This window comes from Zootoca vivipara, chromosome 1 (assembly GCF_963506605.1).
Source record: "Zootoca vivipara chromosome 1, rZooViv1.1, whole genome shotgun sequence".
Classification (NCBI taxonomy): domain Eukaryota; kingdom Metazoa; phylum Chordata; class Lepidosauria; order Squamata; family Lacertidae; genus Zootoca; species Zootoca vivipara.
Window position 1 is genome coordinate 91,189,790 of NC_083276.1, and position 27,420 is coordinate 91,217,209.

Below are 27,420 nucleotides of genomic sequence, written 5' to 3' on the forward strand. Positions count from 1 at the left end.
TAACATCTAGGGTCCTAAAGGCCCTGTAATTTGCAGCTCCTTCTCAGAAGATCAAAGGTGGTTATAAATCATACTTTCATTTTAAAATGTATGTTTTTAAGAGTAAACTTCCTTTTCAGTGACATATAACCCCTGAAAGATATTTAGAAGTGAACTGTTCATTGGCGAGAGTGAGAGATAGAGAAGTGGGATATAACCCCTTATAAAGCATTTTTGGACTGAATTACTAATGCAAATAGCTGTGAGATTGCCATTCCTTATTATTCCATTGTTATTTCTTGTATGCTGTTTTATATTTGTACCTACTGATTTTTAATGTTGATCGCGTTATATAAAACAATTAACAACTATTTATATTAAGGCAGTTGCATTATAATATAGGAGCATCTCCCCATTTGTTTGCTGTCAGCATGCATGTGACCACTGACACGTATGCCATTTTCCGTGCCAACAGGGGGTGGGGTGGGGGTGGAATGGACTAGCATGCATCCTGCCGATGTGCGTGGCGGCCAGGAATGGAACCCCCGCATTAGAGAGGATTCTCCTGTAATCAACTTCTAGATCTGATAAAATTGTATTCAGACTAAGCACTGATTCTTACAAAATTTTGTACAGACACCCAGCTACCTGAATCATTACCATGCTATTCAGTACATAAGAAACTTTTATTTACATCAAGTAAACCAGTACTGCTTATTGTGACAATGCACAAGTCATATATAGGTCTACATGGAAAGTAGAAATAATAACTTTAAAATATGCATTTTCTCACGTACAGGAGGAAGCATATCCTACTTTTACTGACCTGCAAAATTCAAAACACTTGGTTTCAAGATTTAAAAATTCAGTACAAGCTGGCAATGTTGTCAGATCCAATTCCCAAGGAAAGCAGGCCATTCCAAATAAGTACAAGTGGCACATAAATTCAAAAATCAGGTACATATTCAGTACAAACTAGGAATATGCACATAATGATATAAAAACATGTATTAAAAAGGCACAGTTGGACAGTCTGAAAATGATGTGCTTTTATTGTTCATAATGATACAACTGACAGCAAAAGCTCTTCACATGAGACAGCTTTGAGTAAAATCCAATTAAAAATCCACCTGGGGGAATAGATGTAGCTACTTAACTGGGTCTGAATAATTCTTTTCGTTTAATTTTCTAATTTAATGTTGTTTGTGTATACGTTTTTTATTTTTGTTGCAACATATTCAATATGAGTTGTTTTGCAAAAGGAACACAATTCCATTATGACTTAAGAATTTCACATATGAAACCTGAACAACCAATCAGGACTTAATTATAAGGTCAGACCTATCAGTCAACTAATGAAGACTCCCCAAACCCAGTGCCCTCCAGATGTTTTACACTACAGCACCCATTAGCCTCAACCAAGTTAAAGTTGTAGTACTGAACAGCTGGAGGGTACAAGATTTTTGTTGCTGGGGAAAGCTAAACTGATGCTTTCCGTCAAAGTATAGCTCCCCAATGCTGCCATAACATCGAAACTCTCTTTTCAGGCAAACTCACATAACAATATAAACAGAATCAGTTTTATCAAAGTTTTTCTCAATCTCCTACTAGCTATATTCACACCAAACAGTGCAAGTAGTCTGAAGTGCATGAATATAATATTATTAATGGCTATTGGCCAAGATGGAGAAGATATGAATCCTCACATTTGATGTACTGCTTCAGCCAAGATTCTTGGAAGGTCAAAATGAACAAATATTCCCAGTGAGTAATCTTGTAAACCCTGCATAAAAACACATTCACAGTACAAAGCATTCATGGGAACAGTATACTAGATGTTCTGATCTTGAAAGCCTCTTTTTAAAAAATGAACCCGGTTTGGGGAGATTAACCCTAAATGTAAATAGAGACATTGGTAAAATGTCAAATCCCAGCCAATCTATGCCTCTTTCACTGTCCAGCTGAGACAGCTGCAGGCTCCGAAAATAAATGGGTACTTTTCCAGTGGGAAAACACACTGTCCCAGCATCCTGGAGGCTGGCAGGAAAAATCAGCTTAGCCAAAGACCGAATGATCTTATTCAACAACTATGATTCCCACGGAAATAGAACAAGGTCCCTGATAATGTCAAAATAACAACAAAAATGGAAACTGAAAATATGACAGTGGTCAAACGACACAATACATAAGGTTTCACTTACCACATTACAAAGAAATCTGCTCAGTGAATGTGTATAGCAAGATATTATAGTTCATTGCTCATTTAGCAACAGCAGAGTAAACGAAAAGCAGCACTGCGGGGCTGTCAGCCAACACTACCCCTTTTGAAGTTTGCTCAGCAATCAGACATCAGGATTTGTTATTATGAGTTTACCATTAGGAAGAAAACCATATACTAATTCGGGGAACTGTACATGTATAGTTCTTGACATGTACTATACCAAATTCCACAGGGAGGCAACTTAAATTATCCTACCACAATATGGGAAGAATGCAGCACTTTTAGATCCCACTAATTTAAAGATGAGTGTCTTAAATAACAGAGGACAGTGCTTAAACTTCCTAATGCACTTAATGGGGCTTCGGAGTGTTTACATTCTATCTCAACCAGCAGTCCCAGCCAGGGGGCAAGATTGAAACCCAAAAAGGCACCGAGTTATGTATCAGGTCATGTACCAGTTCCAGATCCAGGAATATTACATACCCAGCAGTGCATGAGTCCACACCCACTACTGCTGGTGTAAAATAATCTGTGATGTGGGCAGTAAATACATACGGAGGTATGCACAGATGCTGCATAAACCTCCCACTCCTATGTTTATATATAAGGCAATAGATATAACATGTCACATCACAGGAACAGTGGTGTGATGTCTGGGTAGCCACTCCATCGTGTATATAGAACAATCATTTTCACTAATGTATAAACCAGCCTATAGAAAAGTCAGTATCCAGGCAAGATGAAGCCTTTTCCCCCATAGGAACTGAACTCCAACCCATTCAAGACTTCCAAGTATCTGTTTAAAGCAAGCTTGTATTCCAGTCATGTTTTTCCCCTTGAAAAAATGATGGCATCTGACTCCAAAGCACTAAAGCAGACAAAATCTAGCATGAAGATGCTGCAAGATTTGACATTTTTCATGTAGCAGTAAGTCAATATGACACTTGCAAGCATAGTGTAACTAAGTAAAGCTTTGAGCCCACTGATAATAGGCAATGGGTGGCAATTACATTCAAAAGGAAGGAAATGAGAAGTACAGAGGCAGCCTTGATTTTGGTCCTTGAATTCCACAGTAGACTCCGCATAACCTTCATATAACTTCCAATGACTCATAAATGAAGCTTGAAAGTCTAGCCCTACTATACGCAAACTCACTCAAAATCCCTTGTTTCCACAAATAGATTAAAAAGAAAAGAAAGAAAGTGACATTTGTGTCTTCACTTATCCACAGCCTTCAAGCTAAGAGCATTCAAACATGTTGGTCTACCTTCTCAGCATTCTTGACAATAGATCAGGATTCAGAAAGTCACAGAGGTCTCTCGTGTGCAATTACTGGCCCTCTTACAGTCTCACCTTATCCAACTTTCTGTTACAGTCCTGGACTCTCAAGGCAAGTTATTTTCCCCAATAACTTTTCAACACCAGTCACTTGGAATCCATTGAGGGAGACTGATTTAAGCTCAGAATCAGGGTACTATAGTCTTTTAGTTAAGCATGCATGCCCACGAATTAATTATTATGGTTCTCAATACAGTGGTACCTCTGGTTAAGAACTTAATTTGTTCCGGAGGTCCGTTCCTAACCTGAAACTGTTATTAACCTGAAGCACCACTTTAGCTAATGGGGCCTCCTGCTGCCGCCGCGCCGCCAGAACACGATTTCTGTTCTCATCCTGAAGCAAAGTTCTTAACCCGAGGTACTATTTCTGGGTTAGCAGAATCTGTAACCTGAAGCGTTTGTAACCTGCAGCGTTTGTAACCCGAGGTACCACTGTACATAAATAAGCTGATGTGATAAGCAATTAATGCTCTTGGGCTAAACACAGGGACAATGGATAAAATCATCATGGGTACAGAAAGCCATAAAAAATGTTGCTCAAAATTCTCATCCAAACAAATGTATAGTTCATTCTTTTTAATATTATGTATTCCATAACTTTTTACTGTGCCTTTAGGACTTTGTAGTCCTTGTTACTCTTCCTGGCTTAAACAAAATTGATGAAACTCTCTGCAGCACTAGAAAAATAACAATGCAAAACATCCAACTAACAGTGGAAGAGAATTTTGTTTGATCCAAATTTTTGAGTGAATTGACCTAATTTGCAGCTCATGGACTATTACATCCTTCTGAATATAATCAGCCTTTGAATTTCCAAGAAGTTAGTAATATAGTTCTCTGCTCATAAAACATACCAAAATGTCCTAAAACTTGAATATTTGAGGATAACATACATTGATACATGCATTCATTGGAACAAAATTCTTATTTTATTGTGATAAAACTTGATGTTTTTTTTAAAAAAAGGGATATATTAAAGTGAAAACAGGACAGAGAAGATTTATGAATGAGAAGACTTATGAATGAGAAAGTGGCACAGTCCAGAAACAGACTGATTTGTCTATCCATGGATACAGGGGGTTAAGACAATGGGCTGGTTCAGTCAACCATATCTTGGAGCAGTAAGTGAGATGTGAATAACCTTTCTCCCAAGCATACAACCATTATGTCACTCTCTTCATGAAAGCCTCAACCAAAGCTGGTAGCCACTAATTAACCATTGATTACTGACTTTGGAACATGCCAGGATATTAAAGCAACTTCAGGCTATGGGGTTCACTATCCTGGCTTGTTCCTAAGCTGTTACCATACTCCCTTGTTTTGCTCATACTGTTTGCTCATGCTATGGCATGAGAAGCAATAGAGTTGTATGTGCAAGCATGTAGTAATAATAATAATAATAATAATAATAATAATAATAATAATAATAATTTATTTATACCCCGCCCTCCCCAGTCAAAACTGGGCTCAGGGCGGCTAACACCAATAAAATTACAATAAAACATAAAAAAATTAATTAAAATACAGATTAAAATACAATATTAAAATTTAAAATGCAGCCTCATTTTAAGTAGTCCATAAATCCAAGCCATGAGGGAGGAAAACACAGGGGTCAGACTAAGTTCAGCCCAAAGGCCAGGCGGAACAGCTCTGTCTTGCAGGCCCTGCGGAAAGATGACAAATCCCGCAGGGCCCTGGTCTCCTGTGAAAGAGCGTTCCACCAAGTTGGGGCCAATACTGAAAAGGCCCTGGCCCTAGTAGAGGCCAATCTAGCCACCTTATGGCTCGGGATCTCCAGAGTATTGTTGTTTGTGGACCTTAAGGTCCTCCGCGGGGCATACCAGGAGAGGCAGTCCCGTAGGTACGAGGGTCCCAAGCATGTAATTCAGCATGTTGGCAGGGCTACGATTGCCCAAACACAACTTAATGCTTGGCAACATCCAAACTCCTATTGTAGCGACACAGACCACAAGGGAAGAAATGTAGGGAAATGAACCCCTTAAAACCTTTTCCAAACTAACATTTGTAAAGGCTTAGCAAAGAAAAAAGAAAAAAATAGGGACACCTCATGTTTCCCAAAGTAGTTGAAACCTATGAATTTATTGGTAAGGGTTTATTCAAGCCTTCCACTAGAGAGTAATCTGGAACTCAATAATGCTTTGCAACAGACTCACTTTTAGTGACCTTGCCAAGAGTTCCCAGTTGTGAAGCAGAAACAATGACACCTACTCATTTCCCTAGTAGTGTTGCAAGGATTTTAATACTTGCAAAATCTTCGAAGGTGAAAAGAAATGTCACCAATTTTCTTCTTTTAGCACAGACATTCAGGTGTGAGGGGGTGAGAAGAGACACTACAGCAGTTAACAGGTGAACCAAGTTAAGACTTCTTATTTAATTGCAATAGTTTTGAGAAATCTTTTTGTAAAAAAATGTACATAATATAACAGTTATGAGAAATCATATTTTACTGTTTCAGAATGATGGGGTATATTGTGAACCACAGTTTTCTCCAAGCCTTTAATTTATTAGGAAGTGATGGAACCAGGCATGGAAAAGGAATAAACAAGCAGAGATATGACAAAACGAAGGTGGTGGAAGACATGACTTTAAAGGCACAGAATATAAATGAAATGCAAAGTGTATGTCTCTTGAGGGGAAGAGGAGGTGTACATATTCCTCCAACAAAAACTCACAGAAGAGAGAAAAATGATCAATTTTTCATATATCAGTATGTGCAGAGATTCCTCAGGGGAGAGGCTTGGAAAAAATGAAGTCAAAACCAGTAGACATTATGAAGAAGTTGGAAAGAAGAGCTGTGATAAAAGAGCAAATGAAATGGAGATTACTAGATGTTCAGAGAAGTATTTGGTGGGGACAGGTCAGCTCACAGGTTATTTTAATAAGATGACAACTGACACCCGAGCCAGAGCAAAGGCTGCCATCCTAAATAGAGCTTTGGACGTTATCACATGCTGTTTACCAACCAATAGATACAAAACGGTGATGCGTAAGTGTTCAAAAAGGCATGGCCCTCATGATCATAGTGGAATAATTTATTTTCTTTTGCGGTCAGACTCACTTCTAACCATTTTTTAAATTCTATTTCTTTTAACGGTTATTAATATTGTATTTTTAAATTGCTGTAACCCATCCTGATATCCTGGAGTGAAAGGCAGTTAAGAAATTGAATCAACAAAAATGATGACAATTATCATCACACTACTAGCTAGGGCAGAGAAAACAGCAAAGTTTATTTGTGTGCCTATTTTGCTATGTGCAAACCTACAGCCAATTAAAGCTTCCCAATGCTTATACCTACAGAAAAACAAGTACGATAGCTATGCACACACATTAATTTCCTATACTGGCATATATCTGTTTAGGAAAATATTAGTGCAAGAAGTGGTTATGTTGTGAATTGAAACTGAAAGATCAGATAGGCCCTTCTGCAACACTGGCCATTAATTTCCAAGGTTGAAAACAAGCTTAGCGGTGGTGGTTCTTCGTTAGTGGAATTTGCTCCACAGGAGGGAATCCAACTCAATTTTGAGTGACCCCTTTTAAAGGGGGTCATGGGAAATGCTTTGGTGTCCCCCCTCCATACCAGGCATTTGATCTGCAGGATGCTGGAAGTCAAAACCGAAAAACTACTCCATTTTATAGTACTTTTGTGTTACTGATTTTAAGATTGAGTTTTTAATGCCCAGTTGGTGTTACTGTATTTTATATTCCCTGTAAGCTGCTTTGAGAACATCTCTTGAAAAGCAGGATACATATTTAATAATAAGATGTCCTAAGGGGACTGACAACATTACTGGGTTCAGTATTTTCCCAAATGCACTACACACCAGGGGCATGAACACAGAGAGACAAATTCGATTTTTTCACTTACTGAATTAGCTACACACACACACACACACACACACACACACACACACACGGGTAGATAGAGCAATAAAAAACAGCCAAGCAGGTAGAAACTCAGAAGGCAGGGCAAAGCAAGCAGGTGAAGTGGGAGTGTTTGCTTCCCTAATCTCACGGCAGCAGCAGCTCCTTGGATTTGACAAACGCCCTCAGCAAAGGATCCTCAACTAACTTCATTGCCAAAGGAGAAAAGAACAAGTCCTCTTCCAGAAGACTAACTGGTAAAAATATACACAGCAGAGGGAAAGAATAGAAATGGAGAAATGGAGTCTTGTAAGACTCTGCATTAGGAGCATTGCTCTATAACAGGGTCCCAAAACTAAGGCCCGGGGGCCGGATGCGGCCTAATCATCTTCTAAATCTGGCCCGCGGATGGTCCCGGGAATCAGCATGTTTTTACATGAGTAGAATGTGTTCTTTTATTTAAAATGCATCTCTGGGTTATTTGTGGTGCCTGCCTGGTGTTTTTACATGAGTAGAATTTGTCCTTTTATTTAAAATGCCGCGCTGGGTTATTTGTTGGGCATAGGAATTCATTCATATATATTTTTCAAAATATAGTCCGGCCCCCCACAAGGTCTGAGGGACAGTGGACCAGCCCCCTGCTGAAAAAGTTTGCTGACCCCTGACAATCTGGAATTTGCAGGTATCAGGATATAGTCTGAAGGCACATGAGGTCAACACCTTGCTGAAGCTAAGGAGGTCGGTTCAGTGTTCGGACAGGTGACCACATGTACAATTCCTTGAATTCCATGATGGATTTATTTAAAGACATTATAACAAATAGCTTGAAAACCCACCAGAGCAGCAAAGCTAATAACTTCTATGAACCATGTTGATTAAAGCAGTTTAAGCAACATATTGTCATGCTGGACAAATAGAAAAAAAATTCACCAGAAGCTGAAAAGGCATCAAATTCAGTGCCGGTCAGGCACCTGTGGGGGAAATCTCTCTACATGCTGGCAGCCATGACTGAAGATTCCCTGTCTCCAGTCACCACCTACATCAGAGCAACGCAAATAAAAGGTACAACATTTGGACAGGCTCATGTACAATTGAGGGCTTTAAATGGTAAGCACTAGCATAACTGTTTTAGAACTAGTGCGATACAGTCCTTTCAGGTGACCTCAACAAGTATCCTAACAGTGGTACTTTGCATATACTAAAGTTTCAGAGAAGTCTTCAGGGTCAGCCCCAGGAGCAACCCATCAATCAATCAATCAATCAATAAACTTTATTTGCATAGTCGAAAGTCATAGCAATAGAATACACGCAATATAGAATTAAAAACAACATGGATAAAAGGATCATATGACTATGATTATCGTTTAAAAGGTAGCCCTTTGCACCCTCAATGAATCTGGCAACTTTTGTTGTTCTCGGGTCATTTTGATCTGATAGAAGAAAGAACAACGTGGCCTCAGTTGGGAGGCCTGGGATAGTTAGAAGTAGGGGTGTAATGAGATCAAGCTGCAAGTCTTTGTAGAGGGGACATGACAGAAGGATGTGAGCCACTGTTTCCGTGTTGCCAATTCCACATTTCAGTAATCTGATCTGGAGGCTCCCTGAGCACTGTAACTATAGGTTACAGTTATAGAAGGAGTTGGAGCCGGTGAAACTACCTAAGCCAACGAAAGTCACTGCATGGCACAGTTGCCAACTCGTTCCCCAGTGACAAAGCTGGATCTATGGCATCCACAGACACTGAACCTGAAACACTTCCATCATGAGAAAAATTTGTTTTAGTTTACTAGCCTTCAAACAATTTATTCCTATTTTCAGACACTGATTCAGAACCCAATTTAGAATCCAGTGAAAAAGAGAAACAGAGCCAAGGGTGTCACTGGCCTACTGATGCCACCTCTCTAAATCCCTTCATTTCAGCAATTTCATGGAGCTTTCCATAACATTATCATGGAGATATGTGAAATTTAAATAATGATTTCGGCAAAACGTGTGGAAAACGTCGTAAGGTTGACCTTGGGGAGGGGGAGGGAGATATTCATAAACCAAATGAGAATACATAACTGGTCAATTACCTTGAAAGAATGAGCTAATTTGCTTTTTCTCTATGTTCCCAGAATGACAAAAAGCCAGAAAAAAGATATGTCCCTTGATAAAAATTGAAATATTACTCCATGTCCAACCATGGTTTGAATCTGCTACACATAATCAAATTCAGAAACAGCCTCAGGCCAAAAAATGCCTGTACCTCAAACTTAACTGAGTGCTCTGCTGATAAACATCAGCTTGGAAATAGTAAGCAATTGTTTCCTCTGGGCAGTTCTGGTGACTAAAGGACCTGAAAGTGCTTGGAATTTTAGAAGTTACCCTGCTAAATCTTTACAGATTTATTCATCCCATAACCCTCTCCATCAAGGCCTAATTTACACAAATAAGCAGACACACAAGGGCCACTTGCAATCCACACCAACAACCTATTCACAGACAGTTTTCACACCATTACGGAAAACCAAAGGGAATGATTTCCAAAAGGGACAATGAACCTGGTGGATCTTCATTAATACAAAACAACCTGGCACACAGGGGAGCCCCCCCCCCCAGTAGTAAGGATTTCAAAGTGCACCATGTTAAAGACTAAACAAACTCTCAAACCTATGCCTGTTTACTTTGAGTTCAATAGGGCTTACTGCCAAGTAAGGAGGGTTCCACAAACTCCATGGCAAACATTCCTTCCTTCTCTGATGAGTATGATGAGGATTTGCACTTCTCCACATCTTGGAGATGACAGAGATTCAGTCATTCACCCACAGCATGGACAATTCTTCCCACCCCCTTCTTGAGCTTCAAGTCAGAGAAGGGTCATCAGAGATCTTGAATCAGAGCATGGTGCCCTCCAGATAATTATAGACTACAACTCCCTTCATCCTTGACTATTGGTTATGCGGGCTGGGGCTGGTGGGCATTGTAGTCCAAAAGAGCTGGGGACCGTACCACTTTGGCCATCTTGTCTTACATTGTACTTTAGAGTCACTCACAATGCTTCCTAAGTATAGGACAATAGAAATTATGTGTGTGCATTACTCACAAGCAGAACAGTGCCATGTTCACTCAGAAGAAGTGCCACACTTTTAGCCCTGCCCCAGCCACATGATGCACACCAGAATTTATCTGAGAACTCAGTCACAGCTAATGCACTTTTAAAAAAATTATGTCATTTTTATTTTATTGATTTGCAAACAAATAGAAGTGAACATGAGATAAAGCTAAATACGACAGTCTGGACTATTGCTTTGGCCAGGCAAGAGAAGGGAAAGGATGGAACTGACCACTTTGTAAGTTTTATAGGTCAAAAGAGGAGTTGGGAAACCACAACGGACCAAGATTGAATGTCTCAGAAATAGCCAATCAGAGGAAAGAGAAAGGCACCCAATAGAAATAAAGCAATAGATGTCAAGTATTTTGAAATAAATTGGTATTTAATCAGTAGAAGTGTCTTAAGTTTTTTTGTCCATGGGCATAACAAACACCCACCATCTAGATGCAAAGTCCTCTGGTTCAGTATCACTCTTCAGTACTTTCAGATGGTTGAACAGGAGAGGGGGGCACTTTCAGCACACACAACAGTGTGTGTGTACACATATGTCTATCTCCAATTCCCTTGGCAAGAAACTTGAGGCCTATAGTCTCTTATGATTTCTTCTGCACCAAAAGATCCAGCCACTCTCATTTTGAGGGTCAGAAAGTAAAACAGTGAGTGCTTTACACTCCAAATCACCCTCAGACAAATCATTTCCTTATTCTACCTGGCAGCCTCCTGCAGACCTATTGCCAGAGGGCTTACTGGAATCTTATTAGGAGCTTTTTCACATTGCATAAACAGACCTGCACACCCCTCTGCCCTAAAAACCTTGCAACTTAACACGTAGAGCTTTTCCGCCTAGACTAGGCCCCCTTCAGAGCCCATCAGAAGGTTATGCAAGTATTCAGAAAGTCATAAAAGGGGCCCTGAGGAGGAAACTCATCAGGGAGCTGCAGAACATTTAACAGCTGGTTAGTACAGCCTGGTCCAGTATCAGAAAATGTATACTTCTGCTCATGTTAATGGACCTTGTACAATAAACATTTCACCAACAGGGCAAAAAACTGAATCACCTCACCTAGCCAAGCCTTTAATATATATCACTTGAATTCTGCATAGATTCAGCCTACCCTGGACATGCATTGGCCTTCACCACCAATTTCTCTGTCAACTGTATGGCCTCACATCTGCAGCCAACCATTGCAAATGTGAGCTGTGAAAAGTGGAAGACACCATGCCCTGCATTTAGCATTACTTGTTAGCAACAAAATGCCTAACATTGTGCTTTGTTTGTGTAGGTTTCTAAACTCTGCCTCTCATTTAAGAAGTATTTCTTCTCCTTCCCAAACCCCTCGCCATTCACCATGCTACTAGGGCTGCTGGGAGATGGAGTCCAACAACATCTGGAAAGTCTGGAAAGCCACATGGTTCCCCATCGCTCTCATGGGTCCTGGGGAAATACGCTTCCTCCTTTCCTCCCTGCTGGATCAGCAACAATGCTTTTAAAAAATGGTTTTGGTCTCCACTAGACTTAAGCCGTATTCACTTGCAAGTTAAATTGGATTTTAAAATAGCCAGGCTAATAGATACAAGCAAAACCTATGTTGCAACAACCTTCCTTTCCCATATGGAACTGACCTGACCAGTGACCATTTACACTTTTCCTCCTTCCACAATACTGTGAATTAATAATAGCAGATTGTCAGCTTTTCCTATGAATCTCTGCGCTGAGCCTGTTTTACAAACCCAGCATTATCTAATTATAGCTCCCTCCATTTAATTGCAATGTGCCCCTGCCCTATTTCTCCTGCATCTCTGTGCGGAGGGGGTTGGGGGAGGTTGCAATCATCCTTCGTTTGATGAGCCCTCATTTAAAATTCCACAGCTTTGCTGCACCGACTTAACCGTTAAACTGATTTATGTTGCATAAAAGATCAAACCGGATCACACCTTGTGGCCAAATAACCATTAAAAGGTTTCTGTAAAGATCATTAATTCACCTCCCTGGACAGTTAGTTTAGTAGTAAATATGACTGAGATGACTTTATCCAGTTAACCTTAATCAATTTGTTATCATGATTGGTCACCTTACCCTAAATAACAGGAGCATGGGAAAGGGGGAGGGCACTACATTTAAAGTGCAAGTTAATGAGCAGGTGAACTGCATTATGACTTTGTCTGACCCCCACACCTACCAAAGTCAATGGAGAGATTAAGTGGAATGGGCCCTTAGGTCATGCACCCGGTTAATTACCCTGAAAACTTTCATACTGTCACACTACAGTGAGCTCCCAAAACTCAGATGTGGAAAAGATTACAGCAGGGGCACATCATACCAACTGACACTACTCATCAAGCACACTACTTGCTTCTGCAAGGGCAGGATAATTTGCCCCATTAAAAATACATCTAAGGTGGCGATCTTATACCCACTTTCAATGAGCCTTGCTGAAATCCATGGGGCTGACTTCCGAGTAGACATGCCAAATCTTCGCACTGTCAGAGGCTTGCTTTTTCAGTCTTGACGCCAACAACGCTATTTGGAACTGAACTACAGTATTTCAAATCTAACCAGTGGTCTGTAGTTTTGACAAAATCCGCCTGAACACACAACATGATGGATGAGGGAGAAGCCTCAGTGGCAGCTTCAACCCCAGTGATATAGCACCAGTATCAGAAATCCAGTTTTGGTCCAAAAGGTTTGAGAACTGGGTTTGGATGTGGAAGAACAGAGTTTGAAGCTCATGTTAATGATTAATTTCGGTCTCATCTGCAGCATGGAGACACTCATGTCCTGAGCCACAATGTATGCCTGCAATCAGACTGCTGCTGTGACGGATTGGCCTGGTGGGCAAAAGAACTCCAGGGTGCAGAGAGTTAAACCCCAACCTCACATTCCATTCCTGAGGGGCGGGACTGCCGGGAGTTTAAAAGGAATGGGAGGCAGTTAATTCGAGGGAGAGGGTTGTGGGAGCGAGGGAGAGTGTGGGTAGGCGTAGGAGATCTTAAAGTGTTCTGGGGAGTTTAATTGAATTATATTATCTAGCCATTGTTAATTGAAACTAAGAATATGATCTAAGAGCCTGTACCCATGAAACCATTACGCATTTAAAAGTCATCTAGTCTAAATAAACCTTTCTTAAATGTTAGTGGATGTGCTTAGTTATTCCAGCTGGGTATCTAAACTCACAGAAGTGGTGGCTCAATAGAGGACAAAACTTACCTTGGGAATAGAGGCAACGGTTTGTGTCCTAGAGTTACACTGAGGAGGCTTAGGAGGATAACCTGGGGTGCTACAAAGTTGCCAGAGTGGAAAGGGCAAACTTTTGCAGTGGGGAATCAAACTGAGTGAGACCCTTTACTGTAGGCAGGAGGTTATTCCGTCAAACAGCCTAGAGTTTCTCATGATACCAGGCCACGTAAGCTGGAAGACTCTCTTTACTAAGAAACCCAAGTAACAGGGGTTTATTTTAAGGCAGCAGGAGAAGTGGGGGGTGGTGGTTTCACCCCTGGTTTCCTGTGGCACATTTTTAGTAATAGAGAGGGAGGACATTTCGTCGCAGCTGCCATAATGAAACAGATGAGAACTATAAAGCACTCTGCAGACTTAAAAGACTGCACACATTATTACTATCACCCCTATGTATCATCAGAATGGGCTGAAAGTCAATTCCTGTGTGTCCCTACTCTTAACAGAAAAAGTGGTAAACACAGCAATGGACACCAGTCCTCTTCCCTGATATATAAGTGGACATGGGATTGGGGGGGGGGGGTTCAAGCAGCACCCATGGGTGTCACTACACACCCCAGGACCTCCCTATGGCCCCCATGAAAGGTCACTGTAAACATCTTCTCAAAAATCCACAATGTACAAGTGACTGTTTGCAATCGCTTGGCCTGTCCTACATTTAATACGATGCCTTACAGATATCCTTGTTTCACTGGTTGTCAAGTTTGCACTTTAGGGTGATTACTTTTTCATTTTCCCCCTCAAAAATTATTTCCTGTAGCACAAATGGATGAACTTTTGCCCATTAATGACTAAAATGAGGTATATTCCATTGAAATATTTAAAAAGGTTACGCACAAACCGTTATTATTATTTTTGTATGCCGTTTTACCATTTCATAAAATTGTATTAACAATTCTATATATATTTCGTATATATATTTCGTACATTCCACAATGGGGAGTGTTCTTAGCAACATAGGGTATACAAATGTCACACCTGCGCAAGGTAAAAGCCCCTTTTTGGTACCTCAAAACTCAGCCAGCAGACCCTGCCGGGCATGCTGGGAAAAGAACCTACAGGAGAGGTAGCAAAACATCGTCCTCTAGCAGCGTCTATTCTGTTACTGCAGCTAAAAAAAGCTTCCTATTGTGTTTGATGGCCCTATATAATGTTGTATATATGTGACTCTAAAGCTTGGGTTCAATTTTATATCTGCTTACAGTGACTTCAAAAATGGTCAAAAACTGATAAATACTAAGAGCTTCTCTCTGTAAGCAACCACAGTGGCAGCTGATGTGGTGGCTTTCTCCTCCAGTGAAGGAGGGACAGTTCAGGTGGGGGGAGCTTTGCCTTCACCATCTTGTGGTCCTGCCCCCTTTGCCGCCCCCTCTTGGATGTGACAACCATTTTGGGTTATGACATGTACTCACAGCAGCCATTTTGTGGCTAGTGCCCATGGTACTCTCAAAATTCCACATGTATCAACCCCAAAGGGTTGGCAAGCCCTACAGGGCATGTCAGAACACTATGGGGGTTTTTTTACACCTTAACTGCAGCAAAAAAGAAATAAAACTCCAGGTGATCTACATCAGAGGATTTAGTGAGAAGTTTCAACTCTCTCCAAGTTTAAGAATTGGCCAATTTTGCAGGCTACATTTTATGTTGCTGACTGATAAGGCCTTTCTGTATTGTGCTCTCCCGCTATCACTGAAGCAGTCCTCATGCACTGGCACCCTGTTAGACATCTAAACAAACAGATACATACTTTAAAATGCTCATTACACTCTTTACACCTCCTTCTGCTTATTCAAAACTCCAGGAGCCAGTAAATTACAAGCAGTGTTTCAGTGGTGTAAATGAAATGAGACTCTGCCTCAAATGGGCCCAAATTATTATTGCTTCCCTCCTGGATCAGTTTCGCTATCGCACCCAGTGGAACAAAGCCTCTTTGCTATCACACTCTTGCATTTGGTATTCAGGCAGTGAATCAGTAAATCACAACTCCTTGCCTGAAAGGGTTCACTCTGTCTGGATGCAATTCACCATTTTGTGTGCTCATTTTGTCCAGGGTGAGAGACACCTCATACTTCTTTTCTATGCTCAACCACAGGTTCCTCCAGCTTCCCCAAATTTTACATGCAACCCTAAGAATAGGGAATGGAACTTCTCTTATTCTCCAAAATACACTCTCTCTTGAGTGTTCTGGAAAATGTAAGAGCGGCCCTGCTGGTTCAAGAACAAAGACCCATTAAGTGCAGCATCCTGTTCTCAGAGTGGCCAACCGGATGCCTATGGGGAGCCCACAGGACCCCCCCACACACACACACACATTAAAGGGGAATTTCAAAGTATATACACACACACACACAAACGGCTCAATAAGCATATAGCCATTAGGATTTAAAAAGTACATTACAAGGTACTGGAGGGAGGAAAACGAGAGCAGGTTTTGTCACCATCAAGCAGATTGATTGATTAAATGTGTATACCACCCTATACCCACAGGTCTCAGGGTGGTTCACAGGATAAAACCACAATATAAAAACACAAAATACATAATCAAAATAAAAACAAAGCAACCCAGTAACAACCCGCCCCCACCCACACAATTTTAAAGCGAATTGGTTAAAGAAGAACGTTTTTGCCTGATGCCTATAAAGGTGTATAATGAAGGTACCAGGCGAACCTCCCTGGGGAGACCATACCACAAACGGGCAGCCACTGCAGAGAAGGCCCCTTCTCGTGTTGCCACCTTCTGGACCTCTTATGGAGACGGCACACAAAGAAGGGCATCTGAAGGTAGCTTCATATTGAAAGAGGCGGTCCTTGGGGTATTGCGGTCTTGAGCTATTGAAGGCTTTATAGGTCAAAACCAGCACTTTGAATTGGGCCCAAAAACTGATTGGTAGCCAGGGCAGTTGGACCAGTATCAACACAGATAACCTATCTTTAGTTTGCTCCTTTCTCTAGCACAGGCTTCCTCAACCTCGGCCCTCCAGATGTTTTGAGACTACAATTCCCATGATCCCTAGCTAGCAGGACCAGTGGTCAGGGATGATGGGAATTGTAGTCTCAAAACATCTGGCGGGCCAAGGCTGAGGAAGCCTGCTCTAGCACATTTTGGCCTTCCCTGTTTCAGAATTGGAACCAAATAATGATATCCTCAAACTCAACAATTAAACATTCATTTCTTTTATTGCTTGAAACTGAGGTGGTTTCACCCCAGCGCTTCACAGCAGGACGAGGCAGCTTGCTCCTCCCACCTAGCACTACTCTGCTGAGGGGCGGGCAGCCGTGTGCCCCTCAACATAGAAGTGGGACACCTGCCCACATGTGCAGCCAAGGGAGGTATGAGGGCCAAAGCGAGATGGCGGTTGCACCCAGCAGTATATCACAAGTGAAACCACCACCACTCCCGAGTCCCTCTGCCACCAGCGCCTGGCTGAAGCTTGTTTCTACCTTGGCGCACTGAGCACTGGTGGCAGAGGGGCTCAGGAGCAGCAGCGATTTCACTCATGATATACCCTTAGGTAAAGCTGCCATTGCCCAGGCCTACAGGGGAGCAATTGGATGCGGTCAAAGAATAAAACTTGGGGCTGCTCTATGAGGCTGTTAAACACACGTCTGCTCCTGTTGGCATTTGTTACTGTTTGCTAGAGCAGTGCTTAAGCTGATAAGGCCATTAAAAATGAAAATGAAAATAAGCAGGTTTGCACATATGTTAAGAATTGCACTGATCGGGGATACTTTATTGAGCCAGGTCTGAAACGCATCAACGATGGAAAGCAAGTTCCTTGAAGTCGATTAATTTTAACAGCCTGCTGTGTTACTCGTCACACAAATAATTAAAATTTGTAAAATTTATAGGATATTAAATCCAAGCGCCATTGGACATGGATTGAGTCAAAAGCGGATTGCTGGTAGTTTTTATGTCAAGTCTCTGAACGCGTAATACAGTTTCCTTTGCAGCAAGTCTGATTCCTCAAGGACATGCTAATTAAACAAGCAACTATCTGAAATCAATCACTGCAAAGTCAAATTGACGTATTTTTTTCAAAGGCTACATTTTCTCCCTCTGTTGCAAAACATCAATTTACAAGAGAGAGAAAGAGAGTGCGCCTACACACATATACACGCATAAAAGCTCATGCCTCATACAAGGCCTACTAAAAAGAAAAAAATTGTCTCTTTTGATAGCAACTAATTAAAGTAATTCTCATCTTTGATATAAAATAACATGCATCTTGTGTGGGCAAGAGTCAGGTTCTGGCCTGAAAATTATCCTTCAAATTACAGTCTTGATCATACTACAGAAATGCCACATGTCAAAACTATTGTTGCTGTAATGTCCATTGCACACTGCATTTAGTCTATAACAGGCACATCCAACAGGTAGATCATGAGGTCTATAAATACACCTCATCCCATGCTTTAAGTATAACTTGGACTGTGCCATGTTTAAATGCTCACTTGATTAGGGGTGGTCCATTTTTCTTATTTAAAAACCCAGGACGGCTAGGCTAGAAACACTTTCTCATGACATCTACATGAATTGAGTTCCTATACAGAGTGGCAAATTTGGTTGTAAGACATCCCACATATGTCTCTCAAAAACCCTGGAAAACCTGTATTTTCTATGCTCTGTTGTGGATTTAAGTATCAGCAGGAAAAGTCAGGACTTGAACCAAAAGACTCCTTATCTGCATACTAGTCCCTTTTGAGGTAAGCCATTCAAAGTAGCATAATATAGGACAAAAGCATGACTTTGTTCATTCCAGTCTTGGTTCTTCTCCTAACCTGGTTTTTCTCTCTCTGCTTGGAACACAAGAAAATAGGAACATAGCACATTGTGTTATACTGAGTCAGACCACTGATCAATCTCAGTATTGTCAAAACTGACTGGCAGCAGCTCTCCAAGGTTTCAGACATGAGACATCCCTACCCTTACCTGGAGATGCCAGGGGTTGAATGCAAATCAGATGCTCTACCACTGAGCTACAGCCCTTCCCCTAGCCAGATTCCAGTCTTGCTTATGTCGCTCCCATGCCTTGAGCATCCTGTATCCTTTCTGTGTGGTCCCTAGCCTAGCTGCTTCAGTCTGCCTGTCTGCCCTTTCGAAGTATAGCCTACACACCCATGTAAGCACGCCCAGGCTTAAAGATGTGTCTCATATTCAGAAAGGTTCATCAAAAGCTGGTGGGTATCAGAGACAAGATCCTTCTAGCAGTGGCCCCAGACCTATGGAATTCTCTCCCCAGAGAGAGAGATACGGCCACATCTATGAGGCCACATCTATGAAACGCCCTCCCATCAGTTGTCAAGGAAATAAACAACTATCTGACTTTTAGAAGACATTTGAAGGAATCTACCTTGAACTGGGTATCAGTCCTGCACTATCAGTCTCTTTTAAAGTTCTAGAGTGGGAGGAAAGAAGAAAAGGGGGGCTAAAGTTTATGCGGAAACACCCCCTCTGACCTGGAAGCTCCCCAGCACACAAGGCTTTTATTTGCAGTTACTTGGTCATGATTGAAGAAAATGAATGTATCTTACACCCATTCTGGGGCAATTCATATTTATTTTTAATGGTCCAAGGTCAATCCCTGGCCTTGAAAACAATGTCAGGGCTCAGCTTCAATGATTTCTAGCAGAAACTAAGGTCTGTCTTTTGCTCTCCATCCCCAGCACAAATAAGGAAAGAGGAAATGATGGGTAAACAGATGACATACGGAATGTGTGGAGCGGGGGCAGGAATAGACAGGAGATGATAATGAGTGGGATAGGCAGAAGAGCTTTATGCCTTTCTGATTACATGTATCAGGTTTTAAATGCAAGTTTGACCCACAGTCTGATAACCAAGGCACAATATCACTTCGAGCCACAAATGTAGAAAGCTGAAACAACAGTCAACTGAGTATGCACTTTCAGGCACTTGCAACCCTTGTTTGTGCAATTCCATCAATGCCACGAATGAATGGAGATGAAGAGATAATTTTTCCCCCAATTAAACAATTACTGCGTTGTCAAACAACAGCAAGGATGTTGGAGGGTCTGTCACTGAACACGAGCAGAATATAATGGCTTGCCAATGAAAATATTGTTGCAAACGAATAAAATAAAATTCTGTGTAGTCAATGTCGCTAATGGATATACATTTTTTTTTATTTGCTTTATCAATCTCTCGCACAAGGTGATAGGTTAATCACTCCTTTTATTGGCTTAATAAATGCCAAGGGTGTTTGAAGTTTAACCTTATAACTTAGTTAAAGGCGGGGGGGGGAGGGGATTCAGCGTGGTGTCCTTTTGTGTATACTGAAGATAAAGTTTCTGCAGTCGACTACCGTTTTTCCAAGAGTGCTTTGAAATACCCTGTTTAGAAGGTAGTTTAGGCAATTGCCATGTGGTCTTTCATGTGCATAGCATCCACTGCATTTCAGAAATCCTCAAGAAATTATTTATTTAGCCATATAATGTTCTTACGCAAGCAACATCTCCTATGGTATGTATTTCAGTACTGGTTTATATCCCATACCTCCCAAGTTTGGATCCTCTGTTCCCTTCTCTGAAACTGTGGACAGCATTGTACAATGAATGCATCTGTGGGCCAAATCATTTTTCAATGGAAAATATCACAGGCTACAACCCTGTCCATTTTATTAAAAGTACAGTGGTACCTCGGTTTATGAACACAATTGGTTCCGGAAGTCTGTTCATAAACTGAAGTGTTCATAAACTGAAGCAAACTTTCCCATTGAAAGTAACGGAAAGTGGATTAATCTGTTCCAAACAGTCCGCGGAGTACTTAAACTGAGGCGTTCATAAACTGAAGCGGACTTTCCCATTGAAAGTAATGGAAAGTGGATTAATCTGTTTCAGACGGGTCCGCGGAGTACTTAAACTGAAGCGTTCATAAACTGAAGCATGGGTGTAATTGGTTCCGGAAGTCTGTTCATAAACTGAAGCGTTCATAAACTGAAGCGAACTTTCCCATTGAAAGTAATGGAAAATGAATTAATCCGTTCCAGATGGGTCTGTGGTGTTCATAAACCGAAAATTCATAAACCGAAGTGTTCATAAACCGAGGTTCCACTGTACTTAAACAGTTAGGCTTTGTAGGATCACCCACCAAGTTAACTGGTCAAAAAATTTCTACCGAGTCAACTATGGCAGAGTGATTGAACCCAAATAGAATTAACTGAAAAGGTCATCCAGGCAAAAACATTTGACTAGCACAACTAGAGAAGCGCAAGAAGTGGGCAGCTTAAGAATCGTGGAACTCTGGAGGAGGGGCTCTTGTTACCCCATGAAGTGTAGAGAGCCAATGAAGGAGATGAAAGTTTAAATTCCCACTAAATTTTTTTGTGTGGGGTTCACTCCTTAGTCTTTTCTGCTCCCAAATATGTCTTGCAAGGCAGCGGGTAGAATATTTACTGTATAAATAAAATAAAGTCTCAGCTTTGATATTTCAGAAGCAGGAATCTCTACTTCTCTGGAGACCGAAATCACCAAGTTAATATTTGATATTTTAAATGAAATAGCGGTATATAAATATTTTAAGAAATAAATACGTTTCAACATATGGTAGCAAAGGTTTCACAGGAAACAGTGCCTACTCCCATTTTCATCACTGATAGATACCCATTCAATCACCTTAAGAAGAAAATCACATACCAGCAAAAGCAAGTCTCACTATCTTGCCAAGTACCTTTTCCCATTCTTAAATTGTCCTTACTATCAAGAAAAATAATCCTGATGTCCAAATGAAATCTACTCTGATTCGTCTTGGAGCCACTGGCCCTTGTAATTTCTTCAATGATTGGCAAATTTGCTGTTCTTTTCCTTCCTTCAAGGCAGCCATTCATCTATTTGCCAACAGCTAATATGTCCCCCTTTAACTATTTTTCGCCTGCTGCTTAATCAGACTTAACTCATTCAACTTTTCCCTGCATCCAAGCCCAAACAAATAGATGTGATATAGCATGGTCATTTATGCATAACCAAAAGGAGGTAAAAAATCTACATCAAACATGCAGGTGCTAATTCATAGGCATAATGCAGTGAATTTGTAATTATAATGTACTGTAGATGGAAATGAAATATATTTCACCAAAGCAGGGAAGATCATGTGGCACAATGGGTCAGTGCATCTGACTGTTAACAACAAGGTTGGGGGTTCGAGCCTACCCAGGGCTGGTTGTGAGCAAAATTTCTGCATTGTGAGGGGTTGGACTAGATTACCCTTTAAGATCCCTTCCAACTCTACAATTCTATGATTCCACGTCCAGGTGATCTGTTTCCCTGCTGAGTCTGCTGTCCAGGGTGTTTAACTGCTGGTTTGCCACTTTAGGATTCCTAGGATTCCTTGTCTTTCAAGCAGACTTGGACTAGGCAATGCTTCAAATAGAGGACTGTCCACTTTAAAATAGAATGATGACATTTACTGAAAAGAACATATTGATATAAAACCAAGAGACTCTAGGCCCCTTTCCTCAACACCCCAAATAAGTATATCTGCCATGCATAATCAAAATAAAATAAAAGGTCCATTTTAAAATGCATCATAGAAAGGAACTAAGATCACCAAGTTTCGTCGCTCTTCGGCTCCCGATTCCATCCACAGTTATCTCTTTCCTCCTATTGTACATGCAATGAGCAATTTCCAATATACATGCTCATTACGCTCCAGTGGAGCGCACCGTGATAAAGCAAAAGGTAAGCAGCACACATTCACCCTGATTACATAGGAGCCGCTGCTGGCAGAGAAACTTATTCTCAGCTTACAAAATCCACCCAGACACTTGCTCAAAAATTCACATCAGATATCTGATCTTGCTGAATGGATAATGTAAATACGTCGCACCCAATAATCCAAGTGTTATCTGCATTCCAGCTACCGAATCATGCAATATAGCTATACACCAGGTGTAATTTTAATAACCTGAATGCACAAAGAGCAAACAAAGCACAATAACTACAGCATACAATACAAGGTTGATACCCCACCCCCCCTTCCCCCCACCCCACACGTACACACCTTAGGTTGCATCCTGCTGCGGTATCTAGTATCAGGTAGCTTATCTGAAACATAAGCAGACCTGAGTAGAGGACAAGGAGCTCACAGTAAATGCTTTTAGGGCAAAAGGCTGAACCCTGCTCGATATGTCCTCCTCCTCATCTGCTTCAAATAAAGTCTGCTGCCATAACCCAAAAGTTCCTTATTCAAATAAATATCAGCTTTCAAGAAATCAATACTTTAAGTAAAGATATACTAAGAGGTTTTTACCAACGAACAGCCAACAGTTAATCTGCATGATTTAGTTATGTATAGTTAGCTCCATCTGCGTATTCTTTTAATGGAGGAGGCATATGGATGTCAAGCTGCAGCTGGCTGACAAGTTGCATCCTCTGCACAGTGTCTTGCAACTGGCACTGTTCATCTCAAAATGCCAGGGGGGGGGGGCGGATTTCAGCAAGCCTTCCTCAAAACAGTCGCAGAAAAGAGAAACAAAATAAATCTCAAGCACATGGTACAATGTCAAGCTTCTTTTTACAGAACATTTCCATCGAGTTTTTCCATGCTCCATGGAGATGAAAGAGCTAGCTAGGGTCAAACTAGGCATGATGTGGGAGCTCCATGTCTAGAACTCCCATCTTTTTCTTTCTGAGAAGGCAGTAATTTGGATTAGGGCTGGGCTGCAGGAGCAAAGGCTCCCTTGTTATCATGGCTCCAATCCACATAAAAACCTCCCACCCACCATGTCAAAGGGAGAGGGAAGACATTGGGTGCTTCAAACATAGAACTCAGAAAGTGGAAGAAGCACCAAGGAAATCATCTATCTTGGACCTGGTTCTCACCAACAGGGAGGAACTGATCAACGAAGTGGAAGTACAGGGAACCTTGGGAGGCAGAGATAATGTCCTCTTGGGTTTTGTGATACAGAGGCAGGGGAAAGCTGACTGTAACCAGACACGCACTTTAGACTTTAAGAAGTCTGATTTCTAAAACCTTAAGGAACTACTGGGTAAGATCCCATGGTCAGAAATACTCAAAGAGAAGGAAGTCCAAGATGGGTGGGAGTTTCTTAAAGGTGAAATATCTAAGGCACAAATGCAGACAATTCTAACTAGAAAGAAAAGTGGTAGGCTAGAGAAACCAGAAGCTTCAAGATGAGCTGAAATTTAAGGACAATGGAAGAAAGGGGATATAACGAAGGAAGAGTATACACAAGTAGCCAACAGTTGCAGGGAGGTCAGGCGAGTGAACTTTAAATTAATTCAAATCCTCAGGGTCTGATGAGTTGCACCCAATGGTACTAAAATAACTTGTGGGTGTAATATCAGAGCCTCTGTCTACAATCTTTGAGAATTCTTGGAGAACAGGTGAGATCCCTGCAGACTGGAAGCAGGCAAATGTCCCCATCTTCGGGGGGTGTGTGTAATAAGGCCCAGGTAACTACCAGCCGGTGAGCTTGACATCAATACCATGAAAGATCCTATAATAGATAACTAAGCAGTTGGTCTGTGAGCACTTAGAAAAGTATGCTGTGATTATTAAGATCCAAGTATAGGTTTCTCAAAAACTTGTCATGCTAGATAAATCTCATTTTATTGTGACAGAGTTGCAAGCTTGGTGGATCAGGCAAATGCTGTGGACATACTGAAATTATTTTGACAAAGTTACAGGTAGGTAGCCGTGTTGGTCTGAGTCGAAACAAAATTAAAAAATTCCTTCAGTAGCACCTTAAAGACCAACTAAGTTTTTATTTTGGTATGAGCTTTCGTGTGCATACACACTTCTTCAGATAAGTGTGCATGCACACGAAAGCTCATACCAAAACAAAAACTTAGTTTGTCTTTAAGGTGCTACTGAAGGAATTTTTTATTTTGACAAAGTCCCCCATGGTGTTCTTGTGGAGAAGCTGGTGAAATGTGGGCTGGGTGAGGTTACAGTTAGGTGGCTTTGAAGCTGGTTGACTGACTGAACCCCATTTCACTGATCCCAGAACCTCCTGTGATTTCAGTATCTACTCATGCTTGGGCTATATGATCAGATGCTTCTTCTCGGCAAGCAATCTCTTAAAAACACGAAGCCTTGAGGAATTTTAGTCCCTGCTCATTTACAAATATTTATCTGGAAAGTTTTTGTAAGAAGAGCAGCTAAAGGTGCATTTGCCTAAAATGAACAAATGCCCTAACTCCAAGGCTGGCATAAAATCCATGTTTCTACAGGCCTCAAAAGAAAACAAATACAGTACATCCATGAGGCTGCTTGAAACAACAAAACTAGGTTTTACCCCATTAGCAAATTCAGGAAATCACATGAAGAGCAGGATGGCAATACAGTATTTGCAAGCAAGCTTTAAAGAGCTCAATTTAGCTTATCGAAGAAGTGGTTAAGTCAGCTTTGTCTAAAATAAGCTGGCTTCATTACTGCAACTTATCAGATGGTTGTGAAGTGGCAGTCTAAAGTATGCATGCAAGAATTCAGTCAGTCAATCACCCATTTCCACCACCCACCCTTTCTCTACATATAAGCGTCTGGGGACTTCTATTTCAGTGTATCTGAAGAAGTGTGCATGCACACAAAAGCTCATACCAAAATAAAAAACTTAGTTGGTCTTTAAGGTGCTGCTGGAAGGAATTTTTTTATTTTGTTTAGACTACGTCAGACCAACACGGCTACCTACCTGATGCAAGGATCTAGCAGACAAAAGCATTTTTAAAAATGCAACAGCTAAAAGGTGAACATACTTGCAGGCAGCAAAAGATATGAATTAATATTATGTGCGTCTAAAAAGTAGAAGGGGTAGAGGTTGCTTATTGGAGGTTTGTTTTATAACAACATTAGTCACTGAAGTTTGGAAATTTGCAAGGAAGCATAAAAATGAGACAGCTTTATATTTAGCATTGCAGAGCAATAGAACTCTTGTTAAATAACTGAGCAACAGGAAAGCATAATGGTCTACCTAACCAGGCATGCTCCTCTATCAAAAGGAGACCACACGTGTAGTTTATATTACAGGTGTGGTGCAGTGGTGGAAGCAAATTAAAGACATTGAGCTAATTCTGGAGGGTTTTCCAAGACTGTATGGACCTCTGACTTGTGAATCTTTTATGGCTTTTCACTATCAGTTCTACAGAGCTGGTTCCATTAAACCTTTTAATTTGACTCGTACAGATTTACTTTCAAGCTAACGTTGTCTCTGGATTTCAATTACAGAAACACATACTGTACCAATAATTTCCTCTTAGATTTACAACTGGGTCTAATCCTTCAGTAACCCAAGTCAATTGAAATGAGCATATTAACCTCAGGGCTTGTTTACATTATCACTTATGTGGCAACGATAAGATCTTAATGGATTTCAACTTTGTGTTTGTTGACACAACCGATGGGCAAATCTGAGCAAAGTGAACATTAAAGGAAAGAGCTCTAGGCATCACATGTCATCTTAAGCTAACTGTGCACAAAATAATAATAGCGCAAACAGTAACTTAGGTGGACAGGGAGCTGGGAGAAGTATTGACTCTCTACTGGGAGAAATTCAACACGGGTCTTCCGCTCACTTTATTATACCTCAGGGCTCTGAGCAACAATGTCAAATGAGCCTGAGGAAGAGTAGCCCATTCGGAATAACAAACCTAAACTTTAAGGCATGAGGTCCCTTTACTATGCACACAAACATAGCTTTCAACATACCAGTATATAAACTATTCAGGAACAGGACGTTTGTGAGATATTACATCTATATTAGATATCAGCTTTCAGACATGGAACAGAAGGGAGCATATTGTACACTGGGAAATTTGAGAAGAACACAATAAGAGACCTAATCAGATCAAAGACCCATCTAGTCTATCATCCTGTTATCACAATGGTCAGTCAACGCCCTCAACAACACTCTCTCCACTTATGATTTCCAACAGTTGTATTAAGATATAGGCTGCCTAAGGAATTTTTTTATTTTGCTTCGACTCAGACCAACACGGCTACCTACCTCTGACACTTGAGGTAGCAGTAGCCTGTACAAATTTGTCTAATCCTCTTTTAAAGCTATCCAAGTTGGTGGTGGCCATCACTTCACATCTTATAGGAACAAATTCCATAGTTTGACTATGCACTGTGTGAAATACCTCATCTTATGTGTCCTGAAACTTCCAACATTTGGATAAAGGATTCTTATTAGAAAAGGTCGATGCAACCAAGCTTGAATATATTGCTCTGTCAAAGCCCAGTTTTTTTATTTATCTATTCCGAAAGGTCCTACAAAGCTCCAAGACAGGAATTTAAATTAAACGTCTGTGACCCTAGTGGATTCTTTTTCTTTTAAAAAACATGGCATTGCTTTATGTTCCCGGACTTCTAACAATGGGCTTCACATTGTTCATTCTCTGCCACTTTAAAACACACACAAACACACAGTTATTCTATAGAACGCTTCCCATCCTAACACTACTGTGGCTTTTTCCATTTCATTCACCCAGCCATCAATGGGGATATTGTTTAATCTCACAAAAGACAAATCATTTGTGGGCGAATGAATTTTGATGCTGTTACATTCCTCTGGATTAAAAAGGAATATGCAGCTCACCAAGAGAGGAGAAGTAAAGGAACAAGGATGTGAGGGGGGTGGGAAGCATTCTTAACTAACACAGTGGTTCAAACAATTGTATTCCACTGACACA

The 27,420-nt window shown here is 40.9% G+C and overlaps 1 protein-coding gene across 4 annotated transcripts in view; it reads right to left on the bottom strand.

Annotated features, from left to right (window-relative positions):
* Positions 1–27,420, bottom strand: part of SEMA5B (semaphorin 5B) — a 358,202-nt gene that overhangs the window by 286,172 nt on the left and 44,610 nt on the right. The gene's annotated exons all lie outside the window — the stretch shown is intronic.